The sequence below is a fragment of the Bombina bombina genome, chromosome 3 (genome assembly GCF_027579735.1).
Source record: "Bombina bombina isolate aBomBom1 chromosome 3, aBomBom1.pri, whole genome shotgun sequence".
Lineage (NCBI taxonomy): Eukaryota > Metazoa > Chordata > Amphibia > Anura > Bombinatoridae > Bombina > Bombina bombina.
Genome location: NC_069501.1, coordinates 825145492 through 825170863, shown reverse-complemented (window position 1 = coordinate 825170863; position 25372 = coordinate 825145492). Strand labels below are relative to the sequence as shown.

General features: G+C 40.4%; 1 protein-coding gene across 1 annotated transcript in view; it reads right to left on the bottom strand.

Moving 5' to 3' along the window:
• The window catches only part of ANKRD10 (ankyrin repeat domain 10), a 177524-nt gene that overhangs the window by 77305 nt on the left and 74847 nt on the right, over positions 1-25372 (bottom strand). The window lies entirely within an intron of this gene.

Below are 25372 nucleotides of genomic sequence, written 5' to 3'. Positions count from 1 at the left end.
TACGCTTACCTGAAAAATTTATTTCTTTTGAGATAGTGAGTGTCCATTACTTCTGGGCTTCAAATCCTGGCCACTAGTAGGAGGTAAAGTACCAAAAACTCCAAGAGTATTCTATCCCTCCCACCTCACTGATTAGCCAGTCTTACATATAGCCAAGTAAGGAGAAGTAGAAAGGTAGGAAAGGACAGAACAGGGAAATGAGGGGAAAGCTAGAGCTGCCACCAAAAAAAAATAAAAAATTAATTAAAATAAATAAATAAATAAGGCAGGCCTTGTGGACTCAACACCTCAAAAGAAATTAATTTATCCCAGGGAAGAATAAATTTTGTTTTCTTTTGTAAGGCGGCGAGAGTCCACATAATACATAAAAAAAAAAAAAAGGCAGGCACCAGGCACTGTTGCCTGAAGAAAATGGTAGAATTTAGTAAAGGCATGTAGGGATGACCATGTTGCTGTCTTGCAAATTTGATCAACATTTTTAAATGCCCAGGAAGTAGAAACTGATCTGGTAGTGTGCGCAGTAACAAACCCTTTGAGGGAGACTATCCCGTCTCAAAGTAAGCCTTGTGGATTAAAAGATTTAACCAAGAAGCCAAAATAACAGCTGTGGCCTAATGACCCTTGCGTAAACCTAAGACATGAATAAACAGGCTAAAGAACTGCCTAAAATCCTTTGTAGCCTGAAGATAAAATTTGCTCTAACTACATCCAAATAATGTAACAGCTGCTCTTTAGAATTTTTAGGATTAGGACAAAGAAGGAACTACAATTTCTCTATTGATGTCTGAAGAAACTACATTTAGCAATTTGGTTCTTAAAACAGCATTTTCCTGATGAAAAACTACATAAGAAGGTTCATAAGAAAAAGTAGAACATTTTGAGACTCTTCTAGCAGAAGAAAATTGCTTAAAGAAACAATACCGTCCAAGATCAATGAATGTCTATAGAATGCATAGATTCAAATGGCACAACTTTTAAAACCGAGGTAGAGAAGTTGGTATAATAACTGGTTTTAATCTGACTAATGTTTGAAGAAAACTCTGAACATCAGGAAGATTAGCAATTCTTTCGTGGTAAAGAAATGAAAGAGACAAAATTTGACCCTTCAAAGAAGTTAGCTGATAAACCAATATCCAAATCTTCTTGCAGACATTGGAGATTTCTGGGAAATCTGAAAGAAATCAAATTAAAACTCTTTATTTCACAACTTTACATTCTTTGTGATAGATTTTCCTTGTGACAGGTTTCCTAGCCTGGAATAAAGTATTTACAACAGCATCAGAGAATCCTCTCTGTTTAAAAAGTATGCGTTCAATATTCAAGCCGTCAAGTTGAGAGATTCCAGATCTTGATATTAAAATGGTACTTGAGATACCAGGTTACTGACTATAGCTCCTGCTTGATTTGAGCTAATCACTCTTGGAAGCAGAAAATGTGGGGGATAAGACCAATATCTGGGAAGATTAATGCTTAAATGAGAAGTCATCCATTTGAAGACATCAAAGTGAAGCAACCATTACTCTGGGCGAAGGAATTGGCCACCGAGATAATCAGTTTTCCAATTGTTCACTCCTGGAATATGAATCTCAGAAATTTTCTTCTGGTCATTGAAGAATACGTCACAGCTCCATCGCTGGAGAACTGCGTGTTCTCCCTTGATGATTGATTTAAGCCACAGCTGTGACATTGTTGTATTGAAAACGTAGATAAGCCTCCGCTCTCAGAAGAGGCCAGCTCTGCAGAGCCCTGAAGATCGCAGGTTGTTTTAATACATTTATTAGTAATGTTGCCTCCTGAGAAGGCCAAACCTCCTGCTCTCTCCTGGACCCCAATACTACACCCCAACCTGAGAGACTTGAGAGATTACTGTACCAGTTGGTTGAAGACCAGAAGACCTCAGAGAGATGGACTGGTGATTTATCCACCACAATAGAAATCTCCTTGTTAAAGGATCAAATAGAATCCTTTGTAAATTTATAATCTTTGCACCACTGACTCAACATGCAAAGTTGAAGAGGTCTCATGTGAAACAAAGCAAATCGAATAGCATCTGACACTACAATCATCAGACCTAGTACTTCCATACAGAGACCTATCAGAGGATTGGCAGTTGACTAAAGCTTCACACAAGTTGACTGTAAGCTTCCTCTGATCTGTTAAGGAAAGTCTCATTGAAATTGAGTCTAAATACTCCCAAACCCTGGTCTTCGGATATAGGGAGCTCTTTGGAACATTGATTTTCCAACCATGCTGTAGAAGAAACAAAAAAAAGATTGTTGGAATGAGAAATTGCTAAAAGATGGGAGTCTGACCAATACATACTGAGCTTTGATTACAGATCATTGGGTTTCCAGAAATGTGAAAATTTTGGGAACAGAAGCCCGACCGAACAGTAGAGCCACAAACTTTAACATGTTTGTCCAGAAAGTCAAATCTAAAGAATTAAAAAATGCTCTTTGTGAATTGGGATATGAAAGCAGGTATCCTTCAAATATATTGTAGACATGAATTGGCCTTGTTGAACAACAGGGAGTATAGTTCTGATTGTTTCCATTTTGAAGGACGGAACGCTGAGAAACTTATTAAAGGTTTTTAGATCCAAAATAGGCCTGAAAGTTACCTATTTTTGGAAACTATAAAAAAGATTGGAATACAAACCCTGGACTTGTTCCCCCAAAGGCACTGAATGAATCACTCCCATGAGGTCTAGATTCTGAACGCATTGAAAAGAAGGCTTGAGCCAAGGTTCTTTGGAATGTTGGACATACAAAAAAAAAAAAAACACTTCCTTTGGGAGGCCTTGATCTGAAGCCTGTTTTGTGTCCCTGGGAAATCATGGTCAATGCCCAGGAATCTTGGACTGTGCCCAAGCCTTGTGAAAAAGGCATAATCTGCCCCCTTTAAAAAGAAGATCCAGATCGAATGCTGCACATTCATACCTACTTAATAGAAGTGGAAAGATTTTGTGACTGCTTAAACTTGGTCCAACTGGAAGAGGACTTCCAGGGAGTTCTGGAACAGTCATTCTTTTGTGAATAACAGGATTTTTGGTTCCTAGACTGAAGAAAGGAACAAAACCGAATAAGAGCCATGCCCTTCCCCATGGATTTCTTGTCCTTAGAATGGCTACTTAATCTAGACCAGTACCAAATAAAACATTCACCTGAAAGGAAAAAGTCAAAATTCCGGACTTAGAAACCATGTCAGCTGACCAAGATTTCATACATAAACAGCTAGAGCCATATTCTAGGTATTCATTCTGATAATGTCAACAATTGCATTGTAGATTTATGTATTAGCTGGCCTAAACAGATCTAGGCATTGTTGCAAATCCTTATCCATAGAGTGGTCTGAAATCTGATCAGACCACTGCCACACTATAGAGCAGATGCTGCTGCTGCAACATTAGCTATACAGCTGGTTTGAATAAAAAACCTGCTAGCTGAAAAGCATTTCTATAGTAGGATTTTAGTTTCCTGTCCATAGGATCTTTGAAAGAAGTACTGTCCTTCAAAGGAATTGTAGTATGCTTTACCAATGTAGAAATGGCTCCGTCCAAATTAGAGGATGGTAAATTAAACATCTTAAATTGTAAAGCTGGATTATAAGGAAAACCAGGCCTAGCCCATTCCTTGGTAATTATATCAGTAATTGCATCAGGTACAGAAAGAACTTCTGAAGCCTTAGCAGCAGCCTTGAAAATTAAGACTTTTCCTTAGCCGATTTAAAAAGGGACAGTCAACTCAAATAAATTTAATTGTTTACAAAGGTAATCCCTTTTTTACTTATTCCAAGTTTTGCATAACCAACACTGATATATTAATACACTTTTTACCTCTGCGATTACCTTGTTTCTAAGCCTCTTTTAACAGCCCCCTGATCACATTACTTTTTATTGATAATCTATTGACTTGCATTTTATCCAGTATCTGCCACAACCCACGGGCGTGATCACAATGTTATCTATATTGCTCACATGAACTAGCACTCCCCTGTTGTGAAAAGCTAATAAAAAAAGCATGTGATAAGAGGCTGTCTTTAGTGGCTTAGAAACAGGCAGAAATTTAGGTTTAAATGTTATAAAGTATATTAATATAACAATGTTGGTTGTGCAAAAGCTAGGGAAGGTGAAATAAAGAAGTTATCTATCCTTTTAAACAATAACAATTTTGGTGTTGACTGTCCCTTTAAGATCTTGTACTCTAAATGTACTTAATACTTCTGTCAGTAATGTATGAAGGTGTTCTAATATAAACATGAAAGAAGATGAATCTGAGTCCTGTTCAGTGACGGACATTTAGTGAACCAAAATGGAATGATAAATCTACAGACTTTTTTTTATTTTATTTTTTTATTATAAAATACCATTTTTTTTCACAAAACCAGGCAGGCATATAGTGCAGGGAAATCTTTAACCTGCACACTGCTCAAATATTCCAAGAGATACAAAAGAATGATGTGGCAACCTGAAGTGTGCTATCTGAAGTGGGCAGCACGACTTGATAGTGTGCAGGAGAAAATAAACTGCACTATATCCAACCATATATAGAATATAAGGAAGGTTGCTGAAAGAAAAAATTCATAATGAAGCAAGCGTGCCCTATGTTAATCACTATTAAGAGAGCACAAAATAAAAGCCTCTTTACAAAGGTATGCCCAAAAGTGCCATAAACACCTGTCAAGTACTCAATCAGCCTCTACAGTACAAACTGTCAAACTGTCCCAAGAAATATTATACTGAATAAATGATAGACTAGTAATGTGAAGTGGTGTAAACTATCTAATAAAGTTGTCCCCTGGCTATGATGTACTGTAACCCAACTGTATCTACTAATAGCCTGTGGGCTATGTGACTGCAAAAGTGAAAAATGTACTTACCTGAATTGAATCCACTCTACTATTCTTACCACCTGCGGAATGGACTGCTTCCATTAGATAGCCCATCCAGTGCGGTTTACATTAGAGCAGAGGATCACTATATGGAGTATTTCGATGACCCAACGGGAGGAGGCTAAGCAGGGACCAGTCCATGTGACACCTGGGGCTGACTTGTGATCTAAGAGTAATTCTGTCACTTCCCCATACTCTAATGTCCCCTCTGTTTTTCAGTAGAACCTCTGAGGGGAAAATGTGCCTCAAATTTGTGTGAGGACCCCTCTCAATGAAGAATCTGGAGAACCTCAATTCTTCACCTTCCTCCTGGGACGCAAATATTAGACTGGCTAATCAGTGAGGTGGTGGGATAAAATACTCTAGGAGTTTTGGGAATCTGTGTCTCCTCCTAGTGGCCAGGAGTTAAACCCAGAATGGACTTGTGGACTCTCACCACCTTACAAAAGAAAAATTGGGCACATTTAGTAATGTAAGAGACTTTGAAAGTTGTTTAAAATTGTGAATCATGACATTTTTATTTTCACTCAACTTTGTGTATTAATTTTGATATGTATTCAGTTCCCAAAACTATTAATTTTAAATCAGTGAAATAACTCTAGTGAAGGAATACCTGCTTTGACTTTCCTCTGCTCGGCTATACGATAAACTGAGATACACAGGGAGGTGGGAGGGTTCAAAAGCTCTTAGTGTTTGCCTCCTTCTAAAATTCTTTTTATATTCCTTCGCTACAGTAATTTAAAGGAATTTAAATGATTTATCTGTTATGCAGTTGTTAACATTGTTAGGTTTAATGCAAAAAGCATGATGTTCTCTTGTCTTGACCAGAAGAGCTCTGTGGTTCAAGTCAGATTATTCCAAGAGGAGATTCTTTTTGGATTAGGTTTGGACTTAATCTCCAAAAACCTAAACCTTTTTTCCTCCAAGTCCTTTTGGAAGCCAGATTCTTCCTGGTACAAATACAGAAAATCCAAAAGGTAGGATAAAAGGTGCAAATAAAAAATTGCCGCCAAAAATATAAGAACATTTTTTAACTTGACATGTCTCATGGACTCTCACACCATGAAATAAATACTTTTTATCAGGTAAGCATAAATTATGTTTTCTTTCATAAGGTAGTGAGAGTCCACAAGACTTATTCCTCATCCCACCTATTTTCTCAATAAATGTATAATCTCAAATGAAACTACCTTCAGTAGAAATCTGACAAATCAATGCATCCTTGTGAAAAATAAGGAAATGGGATTCACAAGAAACGGATGGAAATTCTGAAACTCTCCTGGGGAAAATTGTATAAAAATAAAATATATAATTAAGGACTGCCCACAATACAAGATGAATGTCAATATAATGCATAGGTTCAAAGGCAGAGGTCTGCAGAACAGAGAGGCTAGAGGTTTTCTAGCCTGAAGAAGATGCTTTAAAATTGACTGTTCAACTGTCAAATTTAGATATAGTAGATCTTGGTAAAAAAGAGGACCTTGAGACAATAGATCCTGACACTGCGGAAGAGTCCAAGGTGGAGAACTGGACATCTGAATTAGATCTACATACTAAGTACTGCAGAGCCCAGCCAGAGCCATCATAATAACTAAGGCCTTCTATTGTCTGTTCAAAAGCTATTGTTGACAGAAGCACCGATGGAGGAAAAAATGCAGACTAGACTAAATAAGGATGGAATCACCACAGCATCTATCAATAAAGTTTGAAATTTGGTCTATTTCCGGAAGGCCTCATCTGACAACTATCTGATCGAAAATATCCTGCTTGATGGACCACTCCCCTGGGCGCAGACACTGGAGATGGAGACAGTCTGTTTCCCAATTGTGGACCCCAGATTGTGGATCACTGCCAAAGTACATAGATTGTCATCTGCCCATGTCAAAATCCCTTTATAGGATAGGACACAACTGGTAATCCCGCCTCCTGAGGAGGCCAAACTCCTTGCGTTCTTTGAACTCCCCAAACTGCACCCCATCCCAAGAGACTGGCATCTGTGGCCACGATTATCCAAGATGAATGAAAAAAAGATGCTACAAGGCAAAGGAATGCTTGGTCTATCCACCAAGATAGATTATTTTAAATGTGGAGACTAGAACAATTGCCTGATCTAAACTATCCACTGTTTTAGCATACAAAAGGACGTGTAAAAAAAAAAAAAAAAAAAAACTTAACAAAAAGGGACTGTCATGAAAGTCAGCCTGGAAAGGGTTAATGTGAATTGCTTGTTCTTTGTGTGAAATCTGTAGCTGAGACCCCCACCTTAGCCTGTCACAGGTTTAATGTGAAATGTTTTTTGTGTTAAGTGTGTGTGTAGAAATATAGGAATGTGAAAGTTTCAATCCCTCCTCTTGGAGACTGATACTGTGAGCAACGGCTAGCTGTGCATTGGCTAACCTCGTAAATTATAACAAGGGTGATGTCCTTGACAAGGCAAAGAAAGGTTAGTTTAACTGTATGTAACAGAAAGACTTTTGGTTTGAATTGCCCTGGGACCCAAGCAGCTAACACCATGAAAAGCAGTTCTCCACATATCTAAAGGAACTTGGTAATAAGTCGGAAATTGTGCATCTATTATTTTTATGTCCCATTTTCTTTTTAAAGAATTGTAACTGTGCATATGTTATTTTGAATGTCTTTATAATGTATTGATATTTTTGCTATTAAACACATAGAAAATCTCATTCTGTCTTTGGGCTCGAATATCTGAATTCACACTCTGTTGAGACAAGGTTAAAGGCACTTTACCCAATTGTTAAATTGTGTGAGGTTTTTGGGGTTTCCAAAACGCCCCTTTAATTTCAGCGTTTTGGTGGTGGCAGAAATTTGTAATTAGAGCAGTGTGGACAGGATTTGGGGGCTAATCTGGTGTCTCTTTTAAGGTCCTTTTGTAGAGTTACAAGGTTAGGGGAACCAGAGCTGTGTGCTATTAACCCCTTTATGTCTAAACCTCTCTATTGCGACGTTGAAAAGGTTTGATTCATCACAGGGACCATTGTCTAAGGAAGCTACAATCAGAACAACCACTTCCATACACTGAGCTACTGACTCAAGAACTGTGAACTGAAGACTAGCACAGACCCTCTGTTATTGGAGTTTGCATGGCTCTGAGAGCAAGAGGTGCATGTATACGGAATCGATAGATACTCCCAGAAAACAATCCTTGGTACTAGGAGACAGATTTTAAACCAAGACTGCGCAGAAATCCAAAACTTTGTGTGAGAAAATTGCCAAAAGGTAGAGATGGAGCCTTCAAATCTATTGTGGACATGAACTGACCCTGTTGTACTAGAGGTAAATATGAAAATGAAAACTCAAGAATTTGATTAAAGTCTTTAACTCCAGGATAAGACTAAAAGTACCCTTTTTTGGGGGGGACAATAAAGAGGATGAAGTAAAAACCCAAACCCTGTTCTGAAACAGTGACAGGCTAAATAACCCCCATTGGCTCTAAACCCTGAACACATTGAAAAAAGGCAGCTGCCTTTAATTGAGGTTTTGGAACAGGAGACAGGATGAACCATTCTTGAGGAGGTCTAGACCAAAAACTTATCCTGTAACCTTGGGATATAAAGTTCAAGACCCAAGGATCCTGAACTAAGACCAAGCTTCTTGAAACCAGCTCAAACTGCCCCCTACCAGAACTGAATCAGGATAGGGGGCGGAGCCTTCATGCACCGTTGGAATTGAAGGGAGATTTCTTGTTTTTCTTGAAATTTGATCAGGAAGAATCTGGTTTGCAGGTTTTTGGAAAAAAAAGGTTTAGATTTTTGTAGATTGAGCCCAAACCTGATCCAAAAAGTATCTCTCATTGGAAAGAATTAATAATCTGACTTGAACCACAGACATACCTGCATAACAGATAAAAGGAGTTAGCGGTGCAAAGTAGTAATGTGGCTTTGTCATTCTTCAATAAAACTTTGAGAAAGGGCACAAATTCCTGTAGAGGAATAGTAGTCTGCTTAGCCCATGTATGTATGTAGATAGATACATACACACACAGTGATCTCCCTAGGCCCTTTTTAATGGGTGCATCACCCAGTTGATTTTACTGACCATGTGGCTAAAATTTTAGCCAAACACAAGCTTAAATTGTCTCAACATTTTTTTCAATGTTTATTGCTCAGATTATCACTGATAGATTTTATATACATACACACACACACAGTACTGTGCAAAAGTCTTAGGCCACTATTAGATTTGTCGTTTTAGCAAAGTTTTAATGACCATACATATTTCTTTTTGGTCTTTTTATTACGATACAAACAGAAAATATGTGCACAAAAACATAATTTATGCTTACCTGATAAATTCCTTTCTTCTGTAGTGTGATCAGTCCACGGGTCATCATTACTTCTGGGATATTACTCCTCCCCAACAGGAAGTGCAAGAGGATTCACCCAGCAGAGCTGCATATAGCTCCTCCCCTCTACGTCACTCCCAGTCATTCGACCAAGGACCAACGAGAAAGGAAAAGCCAAGGGTGAAGTGGTGACTGGAGTATAAATTAAAAAATATTTACCTGCCTTAAAAACAGGGCGGGCCGTGGACTGATCACACTACAGAAGAAAGGAATTTATCAGGTAAGCATAAATTATGTTTTCTTCTGTTAAGTGTGATCAGTCCACGGGTCATCATTACTTCTGGGATACCAATACCAAAGCAAAAGTACACGGATGACGGGAGGGATAGGCAGGCTCTTTATACAGAAGGAACCACTGCCTGAAGAACCTTTCTCCCAAAAATAGCCTCCGATGAAGCAAAAGTGTCAAATTTGTAAAATTTGGAAAAAGTATGAAGCGAAGACCAAGTTGCAGCCTTGCAAATCTGCTCAACAGAGGCCTCATTCTTGAAGGCCCAAGTGGAAGCCACAGCTCTAGTAGAATGAGCTGTAATTCTTTCAGGAGGCTGCTGTCCAGCAGTCCCATAAGCTAAACGAATTATGCTACGAAGCCAAAAAGAAAGAGAGGTAGCAGAAGCTTTTTGACCTCTCCTCTGCCCAGAGTAAACGACAAACAGAGAAGACGTTTGTCGAAATTCCTTAGTTGCCTGTAAGTAAAATTTTAGAGCACGGACTACATCCAGGTTGTGCAGTAGACGTTCCTTCTTCGAAGAAGGATTTGGGCATAAAGAAGGAACAACAATCTCTTGATTGATATTCCTGTTAGTAACTACCTTAGGTAAGAACCCAGGTTTAGTACGCAGAACTACCTTATCCGAATGAAAAATCAAATAAGGAGAATCACAATGTAAGGCTGATAATTCAGAGACTCTTCGAGCCGAGGAAATAGCCATTAAAAATAGAACTTTCCAAGATAACAACTTTATATCAATGGAATGAAGGGGTTCAAACGGAACACCCTGTAAAACATTAAGAACAAGGTTTAAACTCCATGGTGGAGCAACAGTTTTAAACACAGGCTTAATCCTGGCCAAAGCCTGACAAAAAGCCTGGACGTCAGGAACTTCTGACAGACGTTTGTGTAACAGAATGGACAGAGCTGAGATCTGTCCCTTTAATGAACTAGCAGATAAACCCTTTTCTAAACCTTCTTGTAGAAAAGACAATATCCTAGGAATCCTAACCTTACTCCAAGAGTAACCTTTGGATTCACACCAATATAGGTATTTACGCCATATCTTATGGTAAATCTTTCTGGTAACAGGTTTCCTAGCCTGTATTAAGGTATCAATAACTGACTCAGAAAACCCACGTCTTGATAAAATCAAGCGTTCAATTTCCAAGCAGTCAGCTTCAGAGAAGTTAGATTTTGATGTTTGAAGGGACCCTGTATCAGAAGGTCCTGTTTCAGAGGTAGAGACCAAGGTGGACAGGATGACATGTCCACCAGGTCTGCATACCAAGTCCTGCGTGGCCACGCAGGTGCTATTAGAATCACTGATGCTCTCTCTTGTTTGATTCTGGCAATCAATCGAGGAAGCAACGGGAAGGGTGGAAACACATAAGCCATCCTGAAGTCCCAAGGTGCTGTCAGAGCATCTATCAGGACTGCTCCTGGATCCCTGGATCTGGACCCGTAACGAGGAAGCTTGGCATTCTATCGAGACGCCATGAGATCTATCTCTGGTTTGCCCCAACGTCGAAGTATTTGGGCAAAGACCTCCGAATGAAGTTCCCACTCCCCCGGATGAAAAGTCTGACGACTTAAGAAATCCGCCTCCCAGTTCTCCACTCCCGGGATGTGGATTGCTGACAGGTGGCAAGAGTGAGACTCTGCCCAGCGAATTATCTTTGATACTTCCATCATAGCTAGGGAGCTTCTTGTCCCTCCCTGATGGTTGATGTAAGCTACAGTCGTGATGTTGTCCGACTGAAACCTGATGAACCCCCGAGTTGTCAACTGGGGCCAAGCCAGGAGGGCATTGAGAACTGCTCTCAATTCCAGAATGTTTATTGGCAGGAGACTCTCCTCCTGACTCCATTGTCCCTGAGCCTTCAGAGAATTCCAGACGGCACCCCAACCTAGAAGGCTGGCGTCTGTTGTTACAATTGTCCAGTCTGGTCTGCTGAATGGCATCCCCCTGGACAGATGTGGCCGAGAAAGCCACCATAGAAGAGAATTTCTGGTCTCTTGATCCAGATTCAGAGAAGGGGATAAGTCTGAGTAATCCCCATTCCACTGACTTAGCATGCACAGTTGCAGTGGTCTGAGGTGTAAGCGTGCAAAGGGTACTATGTCCATTGCCGCTACCATTAAGCCGATTACCTCCATGCATTGAGCCACTGACGGTGTTGAATGGAATGAAGGGTGCGGCAAGCACTTTGAAGTCTTGTTAGCCTGTTCTCTGTCAGGTAAATCTTCATTTCTACAGAATCTATAAGAGTCCCCAGGAAGGGAACTCTTGTGAGTGGAACGAGTGAACTTTTCTTTTCGTTCACCTTCCATCCATGTGACCTTAGAAATGCCAGTACTAACTCTGTATGAGACTTGGCAGTTTGAAAGCTTGAAGCTTGTATCAGAATGTCGTCTAGGTATGGAGCTACCGAGATTCCCCGCGGTCTTAGTACCGCCAGAAGAGCACCCAGAACCTTTGTGAAGATTCTTGGAGCTGTAGCCAATCCAAATGGAAGAGCCACAAACTGGTAATGCCTGTCTAGGAAGGCAAACCTTAGGTACCGGTAATGATCTTTGTGAATCGGTATGTGAAGGTAAGCATCTTTTAAATCTACAGTGGTCATGTACTGACCCTCTTGGATCATAGGTAAAATTGTCCGAATAGTCTCCATCTTGAACGATGGAACTCTTAGGAATTTGTTTAGGATCTTTAAGTCCAGGATTGGTCTGAAAGTTCCCTCTTTTTTGGGAACCACAAACAGATTTGAGTAAAACCCCTGTCCCTGTTCCGATCGTGGAACTGGATGGATTACTCCCATTAACAAGAGCTCTTGTACGCAGCGTAGAAACGCCTCTTTCTTTGTCTGGATTGTTGACAACCTTGACAGATGAAATCTCTCTCTTGGAGGAGAGTATTTGAAGTCCAGAAGGTATCCCTGAGATATTATCTCTAGCGCCCAGGGATCCTGGACATCTCTTGCCCAAGCCTGGGCGAAGAGAGAAAGTCTGCCCCCCACTAGATCCGATCCCGGATCGGGGGCCCTCAATTCATGCTGTTTTAGGGGCAGCAGCAGGTTTCCTGGTCTGCTTGCCCTTGTTCCAGGACTGGTTAGGTTTCCAGCCTTGTCTGTAGCGAGCAACAGCTCCTTCCTGTTTTGGTGCAGAGGAAGTTGATGCTGCTCCTGCTTTGAAATTACGAAAGGAACGAAAATTAGACTGTCTAGTCTTAGCTTTGGCTTTGTCCTGAGGCAGGGCATGGCCTTTACCTCCTGTAATGTCAGCGATAATCTCTTTCAACCCGGGCCCGAATAAGGTCTGCCCTTTGAAAGGTATATTAAGCAATTTAGACTTAGAAGTAACATCAGCTGACCAGGATTTTAGCCACAGCGCCCTGCGTGCCTGAATGGCGAATCCTGAATTCTTCGCCGTAAGTTTAGTAAGATGTACTACGGCCTCCGAAATGAATGAATTAGCTAGTTTAAGGACTCTAAGCCTGTCCGTAATGTCGTCCAGAGTAGCTGAACTAATGTTCTCTTCCAGAGACTCAATCCAGAATGCCGCTGCAGCCGTGATCAGCGCAATGCATGCAAGGGGTTGCAATATAAAACCTTGTTGAACAAACATTTTCTTAAGGTAACCCTCTAATTTTTTATCCATTGGATCTGAAAAAGCACAGCTATCCTCCACCGGGATAGTGGTACGCTTAGCTAAAGTAGAAACTGCTCCCTCCACCTTAGGGACCGTTTGCCATAAGTCCCGTGTGGTGGCGTCTATTGGAAACATTTTTCTAAATATCGGAGGGGGTGAGAACGGCACACCGGGTCTATCCCACTCCTTAGTAACAATTTCAGTAAGTCTCTTAGGTATAGGAAAAACCTCAGTACTCGCCGGTACCGCAAAATATTTATCCAACCTACACATTTTCTCTGGTATTGCAACTGTGTTACAATCATTCAGAGCCGCTAACACCTCCCCTAGTAATACACGGAGGTTTTCCAGTTTAAATTTAAAATTTGAAATATCTGAATCCAGTCTGTTTGGATCAGAACCGTCACCCACAGAATGAAGTTCTCCGTCCTCATGTTCTGCCACCTGTGACGCAGTGTCTGACATGGCCCTAATATTATCAGCGCACTCTGTTCTCACCCCAGAGTGATCACGCTTACCTCTTAGTTCTGGTAATTTAGCCAAAACTTCAGTCATAACAGTAGCCATATCCTGTAATGTGATTTGTAATGGCCGCCCAGATGTACTCGGCGCTACAATATCACGCACCTCCCGATCGGGAGATGCAGGTACTGACACGTGAGGCGAGTTAGTCGGCATAACTCTCCCCTCGTTGTTTGGTGAAATTTGTTCAATTTGTACAGATTGACTTTTATTTAAAGTAGCATCAATACAGTTAGTACATAAATTTCTATTGGGCTCCACTTTGGCATTGCAACAAATGACACAGGTATCATCCTCTGAATCAGACATGTTTAACACACTAGCAAATAAACTTGCAACTTGGAATACAATTCAATTAGAATAATATTAAAAACGTACTGTGCCTTTAAGAAGCACAGAAGATCTATGATAGTTGAAAATTAATAAATTGAAACAGTTATAGCCTCAATCCCTGTAAACAACACAACTTTAGCAAAGGTTTAATCCCATTAGCAAAGATAACAAATTCTGAAAGCAGGAAACAAATTACAGAATAAACGTTTTTTATCTCAGTCAACTATAATTCTCACAGCTCTGCTGAGAGAAATTACCTCCCTCAAAATAAGTTTTGAAGACCCCTGAGCTCTGTAGAGATGAACCGGATCATGCAGGAAATACAATGAGCTGCTGACTGAAATATCTGATGCGTAGCAAAAGCGCCAAAAAAACGGCCCCTCCCCCTCACACACAGCAGTGAGAGAGAACAGAAACTGTCAGAAAAAAGATTAAGCAACTGCCAAGTGGAAAAATAGTGCCCAAACATTTATTCACTCAGTACCTCAGCAAATGAAAACGATTTTACATTCCAGCAAAAACGTTAAACATAATTTCTAGTTAGTAAACAGCTTTATGTAATTCTTACAGTATAATTCTAGTGAAGTACCATTCTCCAGAATACTGAAGTAAAAGTATACATACATGACATTATATCGGTATGGCAGGATTTTCTCATCAATTCCATTGTCAGAAAATAAAAGCTGCTACATACCTCTATGCAGATTCATCTGCCCGCTGTCCCCTGATCTGAAGTTTACCTCTCCTCAGATGGCCGAGAAACAGCAATATGATCTTAACTACTCCGGCTAAAATCATAGCAAAAACTCTGGTAGATTCTTCTTCAAACTCTGCCAGAGAGGTAATAACACACTCCGGTGCTATTTTAAAATAACAAACTTTTGATTGAAGATATAAAACTAAGTATAATCACCATAGTCCTCTCACACATCCTATCTAGTCGTTGGGTGCAAGAGAATGACTGGGAGTGACGTAGAGGGGAGGAGCTATATGCAGCTCTGCTGGGTGAATCCTCTTGCACTTCCTGTTGGGGAGGAGTAATATCCCAGAAGTAATGATGACCCGTGGACTGATCACACTTAACAGAAGAAATATATTTAAAAAAAATTTAAACCCCCTCCCCACAAATTTTCAGAACAAAATGGCTTCTTCAGGCAAAAGTCAGTATTTAGTGTGACCTCCCTTGACACTAAGCACATCTTGAACTCTTTTGGAGAGACTTTCCTGAAGTAATCTTCTGGTATATTATACCAGGCTTCTTTCAACACTTCCCAGAGTTTTTCTTAAGATTTAGGTTGTCTTATTTCAGTTCTTTCTCTGTCCAGGTGATCCCGTACTGCCTCTATAATATTCAGGTCTGTACTCCGTGGAGGCCAATCCATGACTATGTTTTATCAGCTGTTTTCCTCTCCAAATATGATTTTACTGCATTAGCAGTGTGCTTGGGATCATTATCATACTGAAAAATAATACCATTCCCAATCAGGTGCTTTCAAGAAGGAATGGCATGATGAATTAAAACCTGTCTGTACTTTTCAGCATTCATGATCCCATCCATTCGGACAATATTGCCAACACCAATGGCAGAAATGCAGCTCCAAACCACGACAGACTCTCTACCATGTTTCACTGAAGGCTGCAAACACTCATTCTTCCATCTCTCTTAAACGCTTCTTCTCACATATTGTCGACAATTGGACCCAAAAAAATAAAACTTGGAATTGTCAATCCAAAATACTCTTTTCTCTTCATTCCAATGTTTGTGAGCTTTAACATATCTTAACCTTTTCACCCTGTTCCCCTTCCGTGGTTTCTTGGCTGCTACCCTTCCACAAAGACCATTCCTGACCAACCTTCTTCGGACTGTAGAAGGGTCAACTTATCATCCCGATTAGGCTGCCAGGTCCTTGCTGAACTTTTTCTGGTCTCTCAAAGAAGAAACTTTGAGAAACTTCTCATCAGATTTTGAAATTGTTCTTGGCCTTCCAGTCTTTTTTTTTTTAATTCTTTATTTATAATCCAACCGTTTAGATAAATTAAACATCTCATGTTTACCCTTTCGGTTCACCTTCCAAGCAAGTAAATCAAAATATGTTCATAGTAATGTACAGACACACAAATAAATTAACCTGACCCCTAGGCTGTAATACAAATTTTTAATATATGACAGACCAATCCTTAATTGGCTGTCCTGCGAGAAGAAAAAAAAAAAAAAAAAAAAGGGCCTTAAATAATAAATATATATATATATATATATATATATATATATATATATATATATATATATATATATATATATATATATATATATATATATATATATATATGTCCAAGAGAACCCAGCACTCACAGCAACACAACCACCGAGGGAACTTCCAACACAATATACAACAGATTTCTTACTGTGCAAGAAGCAAATACATGCATTTGCTTCTTGTACAGTACAAAATTGTTTTCTGAACTACCAGAGAGTGTATGTATATATATATATATATATATATATATATATATATATATATATATATATATATATATATATATATATATATATATATATATATATATATATATCTATCTATATCTATATCTCTCTATATCTCTATCTAAATTTGGTATTTTACTAGTTGAACCAAGATATACTTATTGAAAGTTTTTTGTATCCCCTCCCCGTCCCTTGTTAACTGCTGCTGGAATTCAGCAGCGTGAGGATTACCATATTCCTAGCAGTACAACCTCTGAATTTCTGAAAGGGTAAATCAAATGATCTATTTCCGGGGGGGGGGGGGGGGGGGGGCATTTCTTGAAAAAATTAACTATGTCTTGTTCTATATTCATGTCAGTATCAAATTGTTCTATAATGCACTGCTTCTTTAAATTAGTTCTTAATTTCTGATAGGTTAGGTATTTCTTTCTCTTTCCATTTCTTGAATATTAGATTCCTTACAGCCAAAATTATAGTATTAACTATTTTTTCAGATCCATGAAGATTAGTCTCCCCTTTAAGAAAGATCATTCTGACTATTGTAAAGTCCGCCATCCTAATCTTCAGAATTAGTGACCCAATAACTCACCTTTAGCAATAACCGTTTTGTCTTAGGAAACTCCCAAATCGTATGCATTAGGTCCGCTGCTAGTAGACTACATTTCGGGCATTTGTTAAAGTTGTAATTATGCCACTTTTGCCCCTTAAATGGAGTGTAATATGTTTGATTCAGCAGCTTAAGGTGGGCTTCTCGCCATGTTGCTGATAGAGTAGTTTGAAGGGATACTCCAAAAGATTGAGTAACTATGTCTGAGTCTATGACTCTCTCAGATATTAGAACGTCCCATTTATTTGCTATAATCAATAAAATTTACAGGAATATATTTGGGAAAGGGAGGCTAGTAAAGCCTAGGAATTATATCTTTACCTAGAGCTAAAAGGCAACGCCCAGGTGATAAAAACCTTAAATGAATCAATAAAATTTGCCTCACCTTTCCGTGAAGCTAACAAGTTATACCATGGTGAAACCTATAACCTTCCATTTTTTGCTAAGAGTACCCAATTGTCAATCTTCCCCCATGACCAGCTCCAACCATACAGAGAAACTAATTTAAACAAATAATGTCGGATTTGCAGATAGGCAAAGAAAACAGAATTTATGTTTACCTGATAAATTTCTTTCTCCAACGGTGTGTCCGGTCCACGGCGTCATCCTTACTTGTGGGATATTCTCTTCCCCAACAGGAAATGGCAAAGAGCCCAGCAAAGCTGGTCACATGATCCCTCCTAGGCTCCGCCTACCCCAGTCATTCGACCGACGTTAAGGAGGAATAATTGCATAGGAGAAACCATATGGTACCGTGGTGACTGTAGTTAAAGAAAATAAAATATCAGACCTGATTAAAAAAAACCAGGGCGGGCCGTGGACCGGACACACCGTTGGAGAAAGAAATTTATCAGGTAAACATAAATTCTGTTTTCTCCAACATAGGTGTGTCCGGTCCACGGCGTCATCCTTACTTGTGGGAACCAATACCAAAGCTTTAGGACACGGATGAAGGGAGGGAGCAAATCAGGTCACCTAAATGGAAGGCACCACGGCTTGCAAAACCTTTCTCCCAAAAATAGCCTCAGAAGAAGCAAAAGTATCAAACTTGTAAAATTTGGTAAAAGTGTGCAGTGAAGACCAAGTCGCTGCCCTACATATCTGATCAACAGAAGCCTCGTTCTTGAAGGCCCATGTGGAAGCCACAGCCCTAGTGGAATGAGCTGTGATTCTTTCGGGAGGCTGCCGTCCAGCAGTCTCGTAAGCCAATCTGATGATGCTTTTAATCCAAAAGAGAGAGAGGTAGAAGTTGCTTTTTGACCTCTCCTTTTACCTGAATAAACAACAAACAAGGAAGATGTTTGTCTAAAATCCTTTGTAGCATCTAAATAGAATTTTAGAGCGCGAACAACATCCAAATTGTGCAACAAACGTTCCTTCTTTGAAACTGGTTTTGGACACAGAGAAGGTACGATAATCTCCTGGTTAATGTTTTTGTTAGAAACAACTTTTGGAAGAAAACCAGGTTTAGTACGTAAAACCACCTTATCTGCATGGAACACCAGATAAGGAGGAGAACACTGCAGAGCAGATAATTCTGAGACTCTTCTAGCAGAAGAAATCGCAACTAAAAACAAAACTTTCCAAGATAATAACTTAATATCAACGGAATGTAAGGGTTCAAACGGAACCCCCTGAAGAACTGAAAGAACTAAATTGAGACTCCAAGGAGGAGTCAAAGGTTTGTAAACAGGCTTGATTCTAACCAGAGCCTGAACAAAGGCTTGAACATCTGGCACAGCTGCCAGCTTTTTGTGAAGTAATACCGACAAGGCAGAAATCTGTCCCTTCAGGGAACTTGCAGATAATCCTTTTTCCAATCCTTCTTGAAGGAAGGATAGAATCCTAGGAATCTTAACCTTGTCCCAAGGGAATCCTTTAGATTCACACCAAGAGATATATTTTTTCCAAATTTTGTGGTAAATCTTTCTAGTCACAGGCTTTCTGGCCTGAACAAGAGTATCGATCACAGAATCTGAGAATCCTCGCTTCGATAAAATCAAGCGTTCAATCTCCAAGCAGTCAGCTGGAGTGAAACCAGGTTCGGATGTTCGAACGGACCCTGAACAAGAAGGTCTCGTCTCAAAGGTAGCTTCCAAGGTGGAGCCGATGACATATTCACCAGATCTGCATACCAAGTCCTGCGTGGCCACGCAGGAGCTATCAAGATCACCGACGCCCTCTCCTGCTTGATCCTGGCTATCAGCCTGGGGATGAGAGGAAATGGCGGGAACACATAAGCTAGTTTGAAGGTCCAAGGTGCTACTAGTGCATCCACTAGAGCCGCCTTGGGATCCCTGGATCTGGCCCCGTAGCAAGGAACTTTGAAGTTCTGACGAGAGGCCATCAGATCCATGTCTGGAATGCCCCACAGGTGAGTGACTTGGGCAAAGATTTCCGGATGGAGTTCCCACTCCCCCGGATGCAATGTCTGCCGACTCAGAAAATCCGCTTCCCAATTTTCCACTCCTGGGATGTGGATAGCAGACAGGTGGCAGGAGTGAGACTCCGCCCAAAGAATAATTTTGGTTACTTCTTCCATCGCTAGGGAACTCCTTGTTCCCCCCTGATGGTTGATGTACGCAACAGTCGTCATGTTGTCTGATTGAAACCGTATGAACCTGGTCCTCGCAAGCTGGGGCCAGGCCTGGAGCGCATTGAATATCGCTCTCAGTTCCAGAATATTTATCGGTAGAAGAGATTCTTCCCGAGACCAAAGACCCTGAGCTTTCAGGGATCCCCAGACCGCGCCCCAGCCTATCAGACTGGCGTCGGTCGTGACAATGACCCACTCTGGTCTGTGGAACATCATCCCTTGAGACAGATTGTCCAGGGACAGCCACCAACGGAGTGAGTCTCTGGTCCTCTGATTTACTTGTATCTTCGGAGACAAGTCTGTATAGTCCCCATTCCACTGACTGAGCATGCACAGTTGTAATGGTCTTAGATGAATGCGCGCAAAAGGAACTATGTCCATCGCCGCCACCATCAACCCGATCACTTCCATGCACTGAGCTATGGAAGGAAGAGGAACGGAATGAAGTATCCGACAAGAGTCCAGAAGCTTTGTTTTTCTGGCCTCTGTTAGAAAGATCCTCATTTCTAAGGAGTCTATAATTGTTCCCAAGAAGGGAACCCTTGTTGACGGGGATAGAGAACTCTTTTCCACGTTCACTTTCCAGCCGTGAGATCTGAGAAAGGCCAGGACAATGTCCGTGTGAGCCTTTGCTTGAGGAAGGGACGACGCTTGAATCAGAATGTCGTCCAGGTAAGGTACTACTGCAATGCCCCTTGGTCTTAGCACCGCTAGAAGGGACCCTAGTACCTTTGTGAAAATCCTTGGAGCAGTGGCTAATCCGAAAGGAAGCGCCACGAACTGGTAATGTTTGTCCAGGAATGCAAACCTTAGGAACCGATGATGTTCCTTGTGGATAGGAATATGTAGATACGCATCCTTTAAATCCACCGTGGTCATAAATTGACCTTCCTGGATGGAAGGAAGGATAGTTCGAATGGTTTCCATCTTGAACGATGGGACCTTGAGAAATTTGTTTAAGATCTTGAGATCTAGGATTGGTCTGAACGTTCCCTCTTTTTTGGGAACTATGAACAGATTGGAGTAGAACCCCATCCCTTGTTCTCTTAATGGAACAGGATGAATCACTCCCATTTTTAACAGGTCTTCTACACAATGTAAGAACGCCTGTCTTTTTATGTGGTCTGAAGACAACTGCGACTTGTGGAACCTCCCCCTTGGGGGAAGTCCCTTGAATTCCAGAAGATAACCCTGGGAGACTATTTCTAGCGCCCAAGGATCCAGAACATCTCTTGCCCAAGCCTGAGCGAAGAGAGAGAGTCTGCCCCCCACCAGATCCGGTCCCGGATCGGGGGCCAATATTTCATGCTGTCTTGGTAGCAGTGGCAGGTTTCTTGGCCTGCTTTCCCTTGTTCCAGCCTTGCATTGGTCTCCAAGCTGGCTTGGCCTGAGAAGTATTACCCTCTTGCTTAGAGGACGTAGCACCTTGGGCTGGTCCGTTTTTACGAAAGGGACGAAAATTAGGTCTATTTTTTGCCTTGAAGGGCCGATCCTGAGGAAGGGCGTGGCCCTTACCCCCAGTGATATCAGAGATAATCTCTTTCAAGTCAGGACCAAACAGCGTTTTCCCCTTGAAAGGAATGTTTAGTAGCTAGTTCTTGGAAGACGCATCAGCCGACCAAGATTTCAACCAAAGCGCTCTGCGCGCCACAATAGCAAACCCAGAGTTCTTAGCCGCTAACTTAGCCAATTGCAAAGAGGCGTCTAGAGTGAAAGAATTAGCCAATTTGAGAGCATTGATTCTGTCCATAATCTCCTCATAAGGAGGAGAGTCACTATCGAGCACCTTAAGCAGTTCATCAAACCAGAAATATGCGGCTGTAGTGACAGGGACAATGCATGAAATGGGTTGTAGAAGGTAACCCTGCTGAACAAACATCTTTTTAAGCAAACCTTCTAATTTTTTATCCATAGGATCTTTGAAAGCACAACTATCCTCTATGGGAATAGTGGTGCGTTTGTTTAAAGTAGAAACCGCTCCCTCGACCTTGGGGACTGACTGCCATAAGTCCTTTCTGGGGTCGACCATAGGAAACAATTTTTTAAATATGGGGGGAGGGACGAAAGGAATACCGGGCCTTTCCCATTCTTTATTAACAATGTCCGCCACCCGCTTGGGTATAGGAAAAGCTTCTGGGAGCCCCGGCACCTCTAGGAACTTGTCCATTTTACATAGTTTCTCTGGGATGACTAAATTTTCACAATCATCCAGAGTGGATAATACCTCCTTAAGCAAAATGCGGAGATGTTCCAATTTAAATTTAAATGTAATCACATCAGATTCAGCCTGCTGAGAAATGTTCCCTAAATCAGTAATTTCTCCCTCAGACAAAACCTCCCTGGCCCCCTCAGATTGGGTTAGGGGCCCTTCAGAGATATTAATATCAGCGTCGTCATGCTCTTCAGTAACTAAAACAGAGCAGCCACGCTTACGCTGACAAGGGTTCATTTTGGCTAAAATGTTTTTGACAGAATTATCCATTACAGCCGTTAATTGTTGCATAGTAAGGAGTATTGGCCTAGATGTACTAGGGGCCTCCTGAGTGGGCAAGACTCGTGTAGACGAAGGAGGGAATGATGCAGTACCATGCTTACTCCCCTCACTTGAGGAATCATCTTGGGCATCATTGTCATTATCACATAAATCACATTTATTTAAATGAATAGGAATTCTGGCTTCCCCACATTCAGAACACAGTCTATCTGGTAGTTCAGACATGTTAAACAGGCATAAACTTGATCAGAAAGTACAAAAAAACGTTTTAAAATAAAACCGTTACTGTCACTTTAAATTTTAAACTGAACACACTTTATTACTGCAATTGCGAAAAAACATGAAGGAATTGTTCAAAATTCACCAAATTTTCACCACAGCGTCTTAAAGCCTTGAAAATATTGCACACCAATTTTGGAAGCTTTAACCCTTAAAATAACGGAACCGGAGCCGTTTTAAGCTTTAAACCCCTTTACAGTCCCTGGTATCTGCTTTGCTGAGACCCAACCAAACCCAAAGGGGAATACGATACCAAATGACGCCTTCAGAAGTCTTTTATAAGTATCAGAGCTCCTCTCACATGCGACTGCATGCCATGCCTCTCAAAAACAAGTGCGCAACACCGGCGCGAAAATGAGACTCTGCCTATGCTTTGGGAAAGCCCCTAAAGAATAAGGTGTCTAAAACAGTGCCTGCCGATATTATTAAATCAAAATACCCAGAATAAATGATTCCTCAAGGCTAAATAAGTGTTAATATCAATCGATTTAGCCCAAAAAAAGTCTACAGTTTAAATAAGCCCTTGTGAAGCCCTTATTTACAATCGTAATAAACATGGCTTACCGGATCCCATAGGGAAAATGACAGCTTCCAGCATTACATCGTCTTGTTAGAATGTGTCATACCTCAAGCAGCAAGAGACTGCAAACTGTTCCCCCAACTGAAGTTAATTGCTCTCAACAGTCCTGTGTAAAACAGCCATGGATTTTAGTTACGGTTGCTAAAATCATTTTCCTCATACAAACAGAATTCTTCATCTCTTTTCTGTTTCTGAGTAAATAGTACGTACCAGCACTATTTGAAAATAACAAACTCTTGATTGAATAATGAAAAACTACAGTTAAACACTAAAAAACTCTAAGCCATCTCCGTGGAGATGTTGCCTGTACAACGGCAAAGAGAATGACTGGGGTAGGCGGAGCCTAGGAGGGATCATGTGACCAGCTTTGCTGGGCTCTTTGCCATTTCCTGTTGGGGAAGAGAATATCCCACAAGTAAGGATGACGCCGTGGACCGGACACACCTATGTTGGAGAAATCTGTATTTAAATTCTTGTTTTAATGCGTCGAAAGACTTAATACATTGGATCTGGTAGTCTATTAGTTGACCCATGAATTTTAAACCTGCTTTCGCCCATGAGGCAAAAACTAACATCCCTCCTGAAAATCTGGGTTGCCCAAGATTGTTTGAAACCTAGGAATGTTGGGGTTAAAATTCAGTAGTAAACCTATTTTTCTCCAGGCCTAAATTACCGAATAAATGGATATAAGTTGTTTTACCTGTTTAGGAATCCTATTTGATGAACAGTGCATGAGAGCTATTGAAGAAAAAGGGTATATTAAAATTACACTCTAAGCTGTTATTGGTAAAATAGTTATTGTTCAGGATCCAATCTATAGCAATACGACTCAAAAAAACTAGGTTATACAATTTCAGGTCTGGGAGAGCTAACCCTCCATAGTTCCTAGGTAAAGAAAGCTTTTCAATAGAGATCCTTGGTCTCTTACTCGGCCATATAAAATAGCGTAGTGCTTTATTTATCTCTTTAATATCTTTACTTTTAAGTAAAACCGGGACATTCTGAAGAACATTTTTGGGAGCAATACCATCTTAAATAGCGCAATCCGCCCTGACAGAGATAGGTAAATTCTGCAAATTCCTCTTGTTGTCTATGATTTATTTTTAGAATCGGGTTATATGTGAACAATACCATTCTTGCGGTTTCAAGGAAATATTTATTCCAAGATAATTAAATGTTTTTGCTACCACTTTAAACTGTACATCTAGTAATGAATTCTCGTTTTGCCTCAGCCATAGGAGCTCCGATTTAGTGGCATTAAGTTTGTACCCTGAGAATGAGCCAAAAGAACCTATCAAAGATAGAAGTTTTGGAATATTAGCCGAGGTGTTAGATATATAACAAAATGCCATCCGCATAAAGTGCAATCTTTAGTTCATATTTCCCTATCTTAATTCCCTCTATTTCTTGTTGAATTAGTATAGCTAGGGGTTCAATCGAGATGTCAAATAACGGGGAGAGTGCACAGCCCTGTCTTGTACCTCTCTAGAGTTAACAGAGAAGATTCCATATCGTTAACTAAGAGTTTAGTAACCTTCCAGTCCTTTTTTGTACATGACGGGTCCCGATTCTTCAAATTTCTTTATAAACAGCTTGAATACCACATCTTGTGTGTAATGATCAAAGCATGTCTTGCAAAAATTGGGTGTTAAAGACCTTTTTCACAGCAGCCATGAAATAGTAGGACAAATACAGATGTTAGCAATGACATTAATTAGGTTTCCATTCCATTTAGGTTTACGAGAGCCAGGTTCCTGCTATTGCTCAAGTGTAATGGGAGATCACACTAAATACTTGCCACTTTAGCATATAGAAGCAGTTTTTTTTCTGATTTTTAAAACTGCATACAGATAACCTGTATTTTCTGGTTGTATTCTAATAAAAAATATGGTCATTATACCATTGCTAAATAACAAATACTTTTTGCACAGTACTGGATGGATGTGTATATATATATATATATATATATATATATATATATATATATATATATATATATATATATATATATATATATATATATATTATATACACATACATATACATACACACACACACATATATACACATATACACACACACACACACACACACACACACACACTTCATAGGCAGAGAAAAGTGACAGACGTACCAAAATGTGTAACCTTGGATGCGGCCGTTATATAGCACTGCAGGCTGTGAAGTACGTAGGACAGTGAAATATATATGACTCACTGCTGAACACGTATACACATTGAGTGCCGTGTTCACCATAGCAGTGACATCATTTTGGGGGCCCTGGCGCATGCGTAATGCGCTACAGGGACAAAGACCGAGCGGCCGTACGGCCAGAAAATACTGATTGGGGTATGGAAATGATTG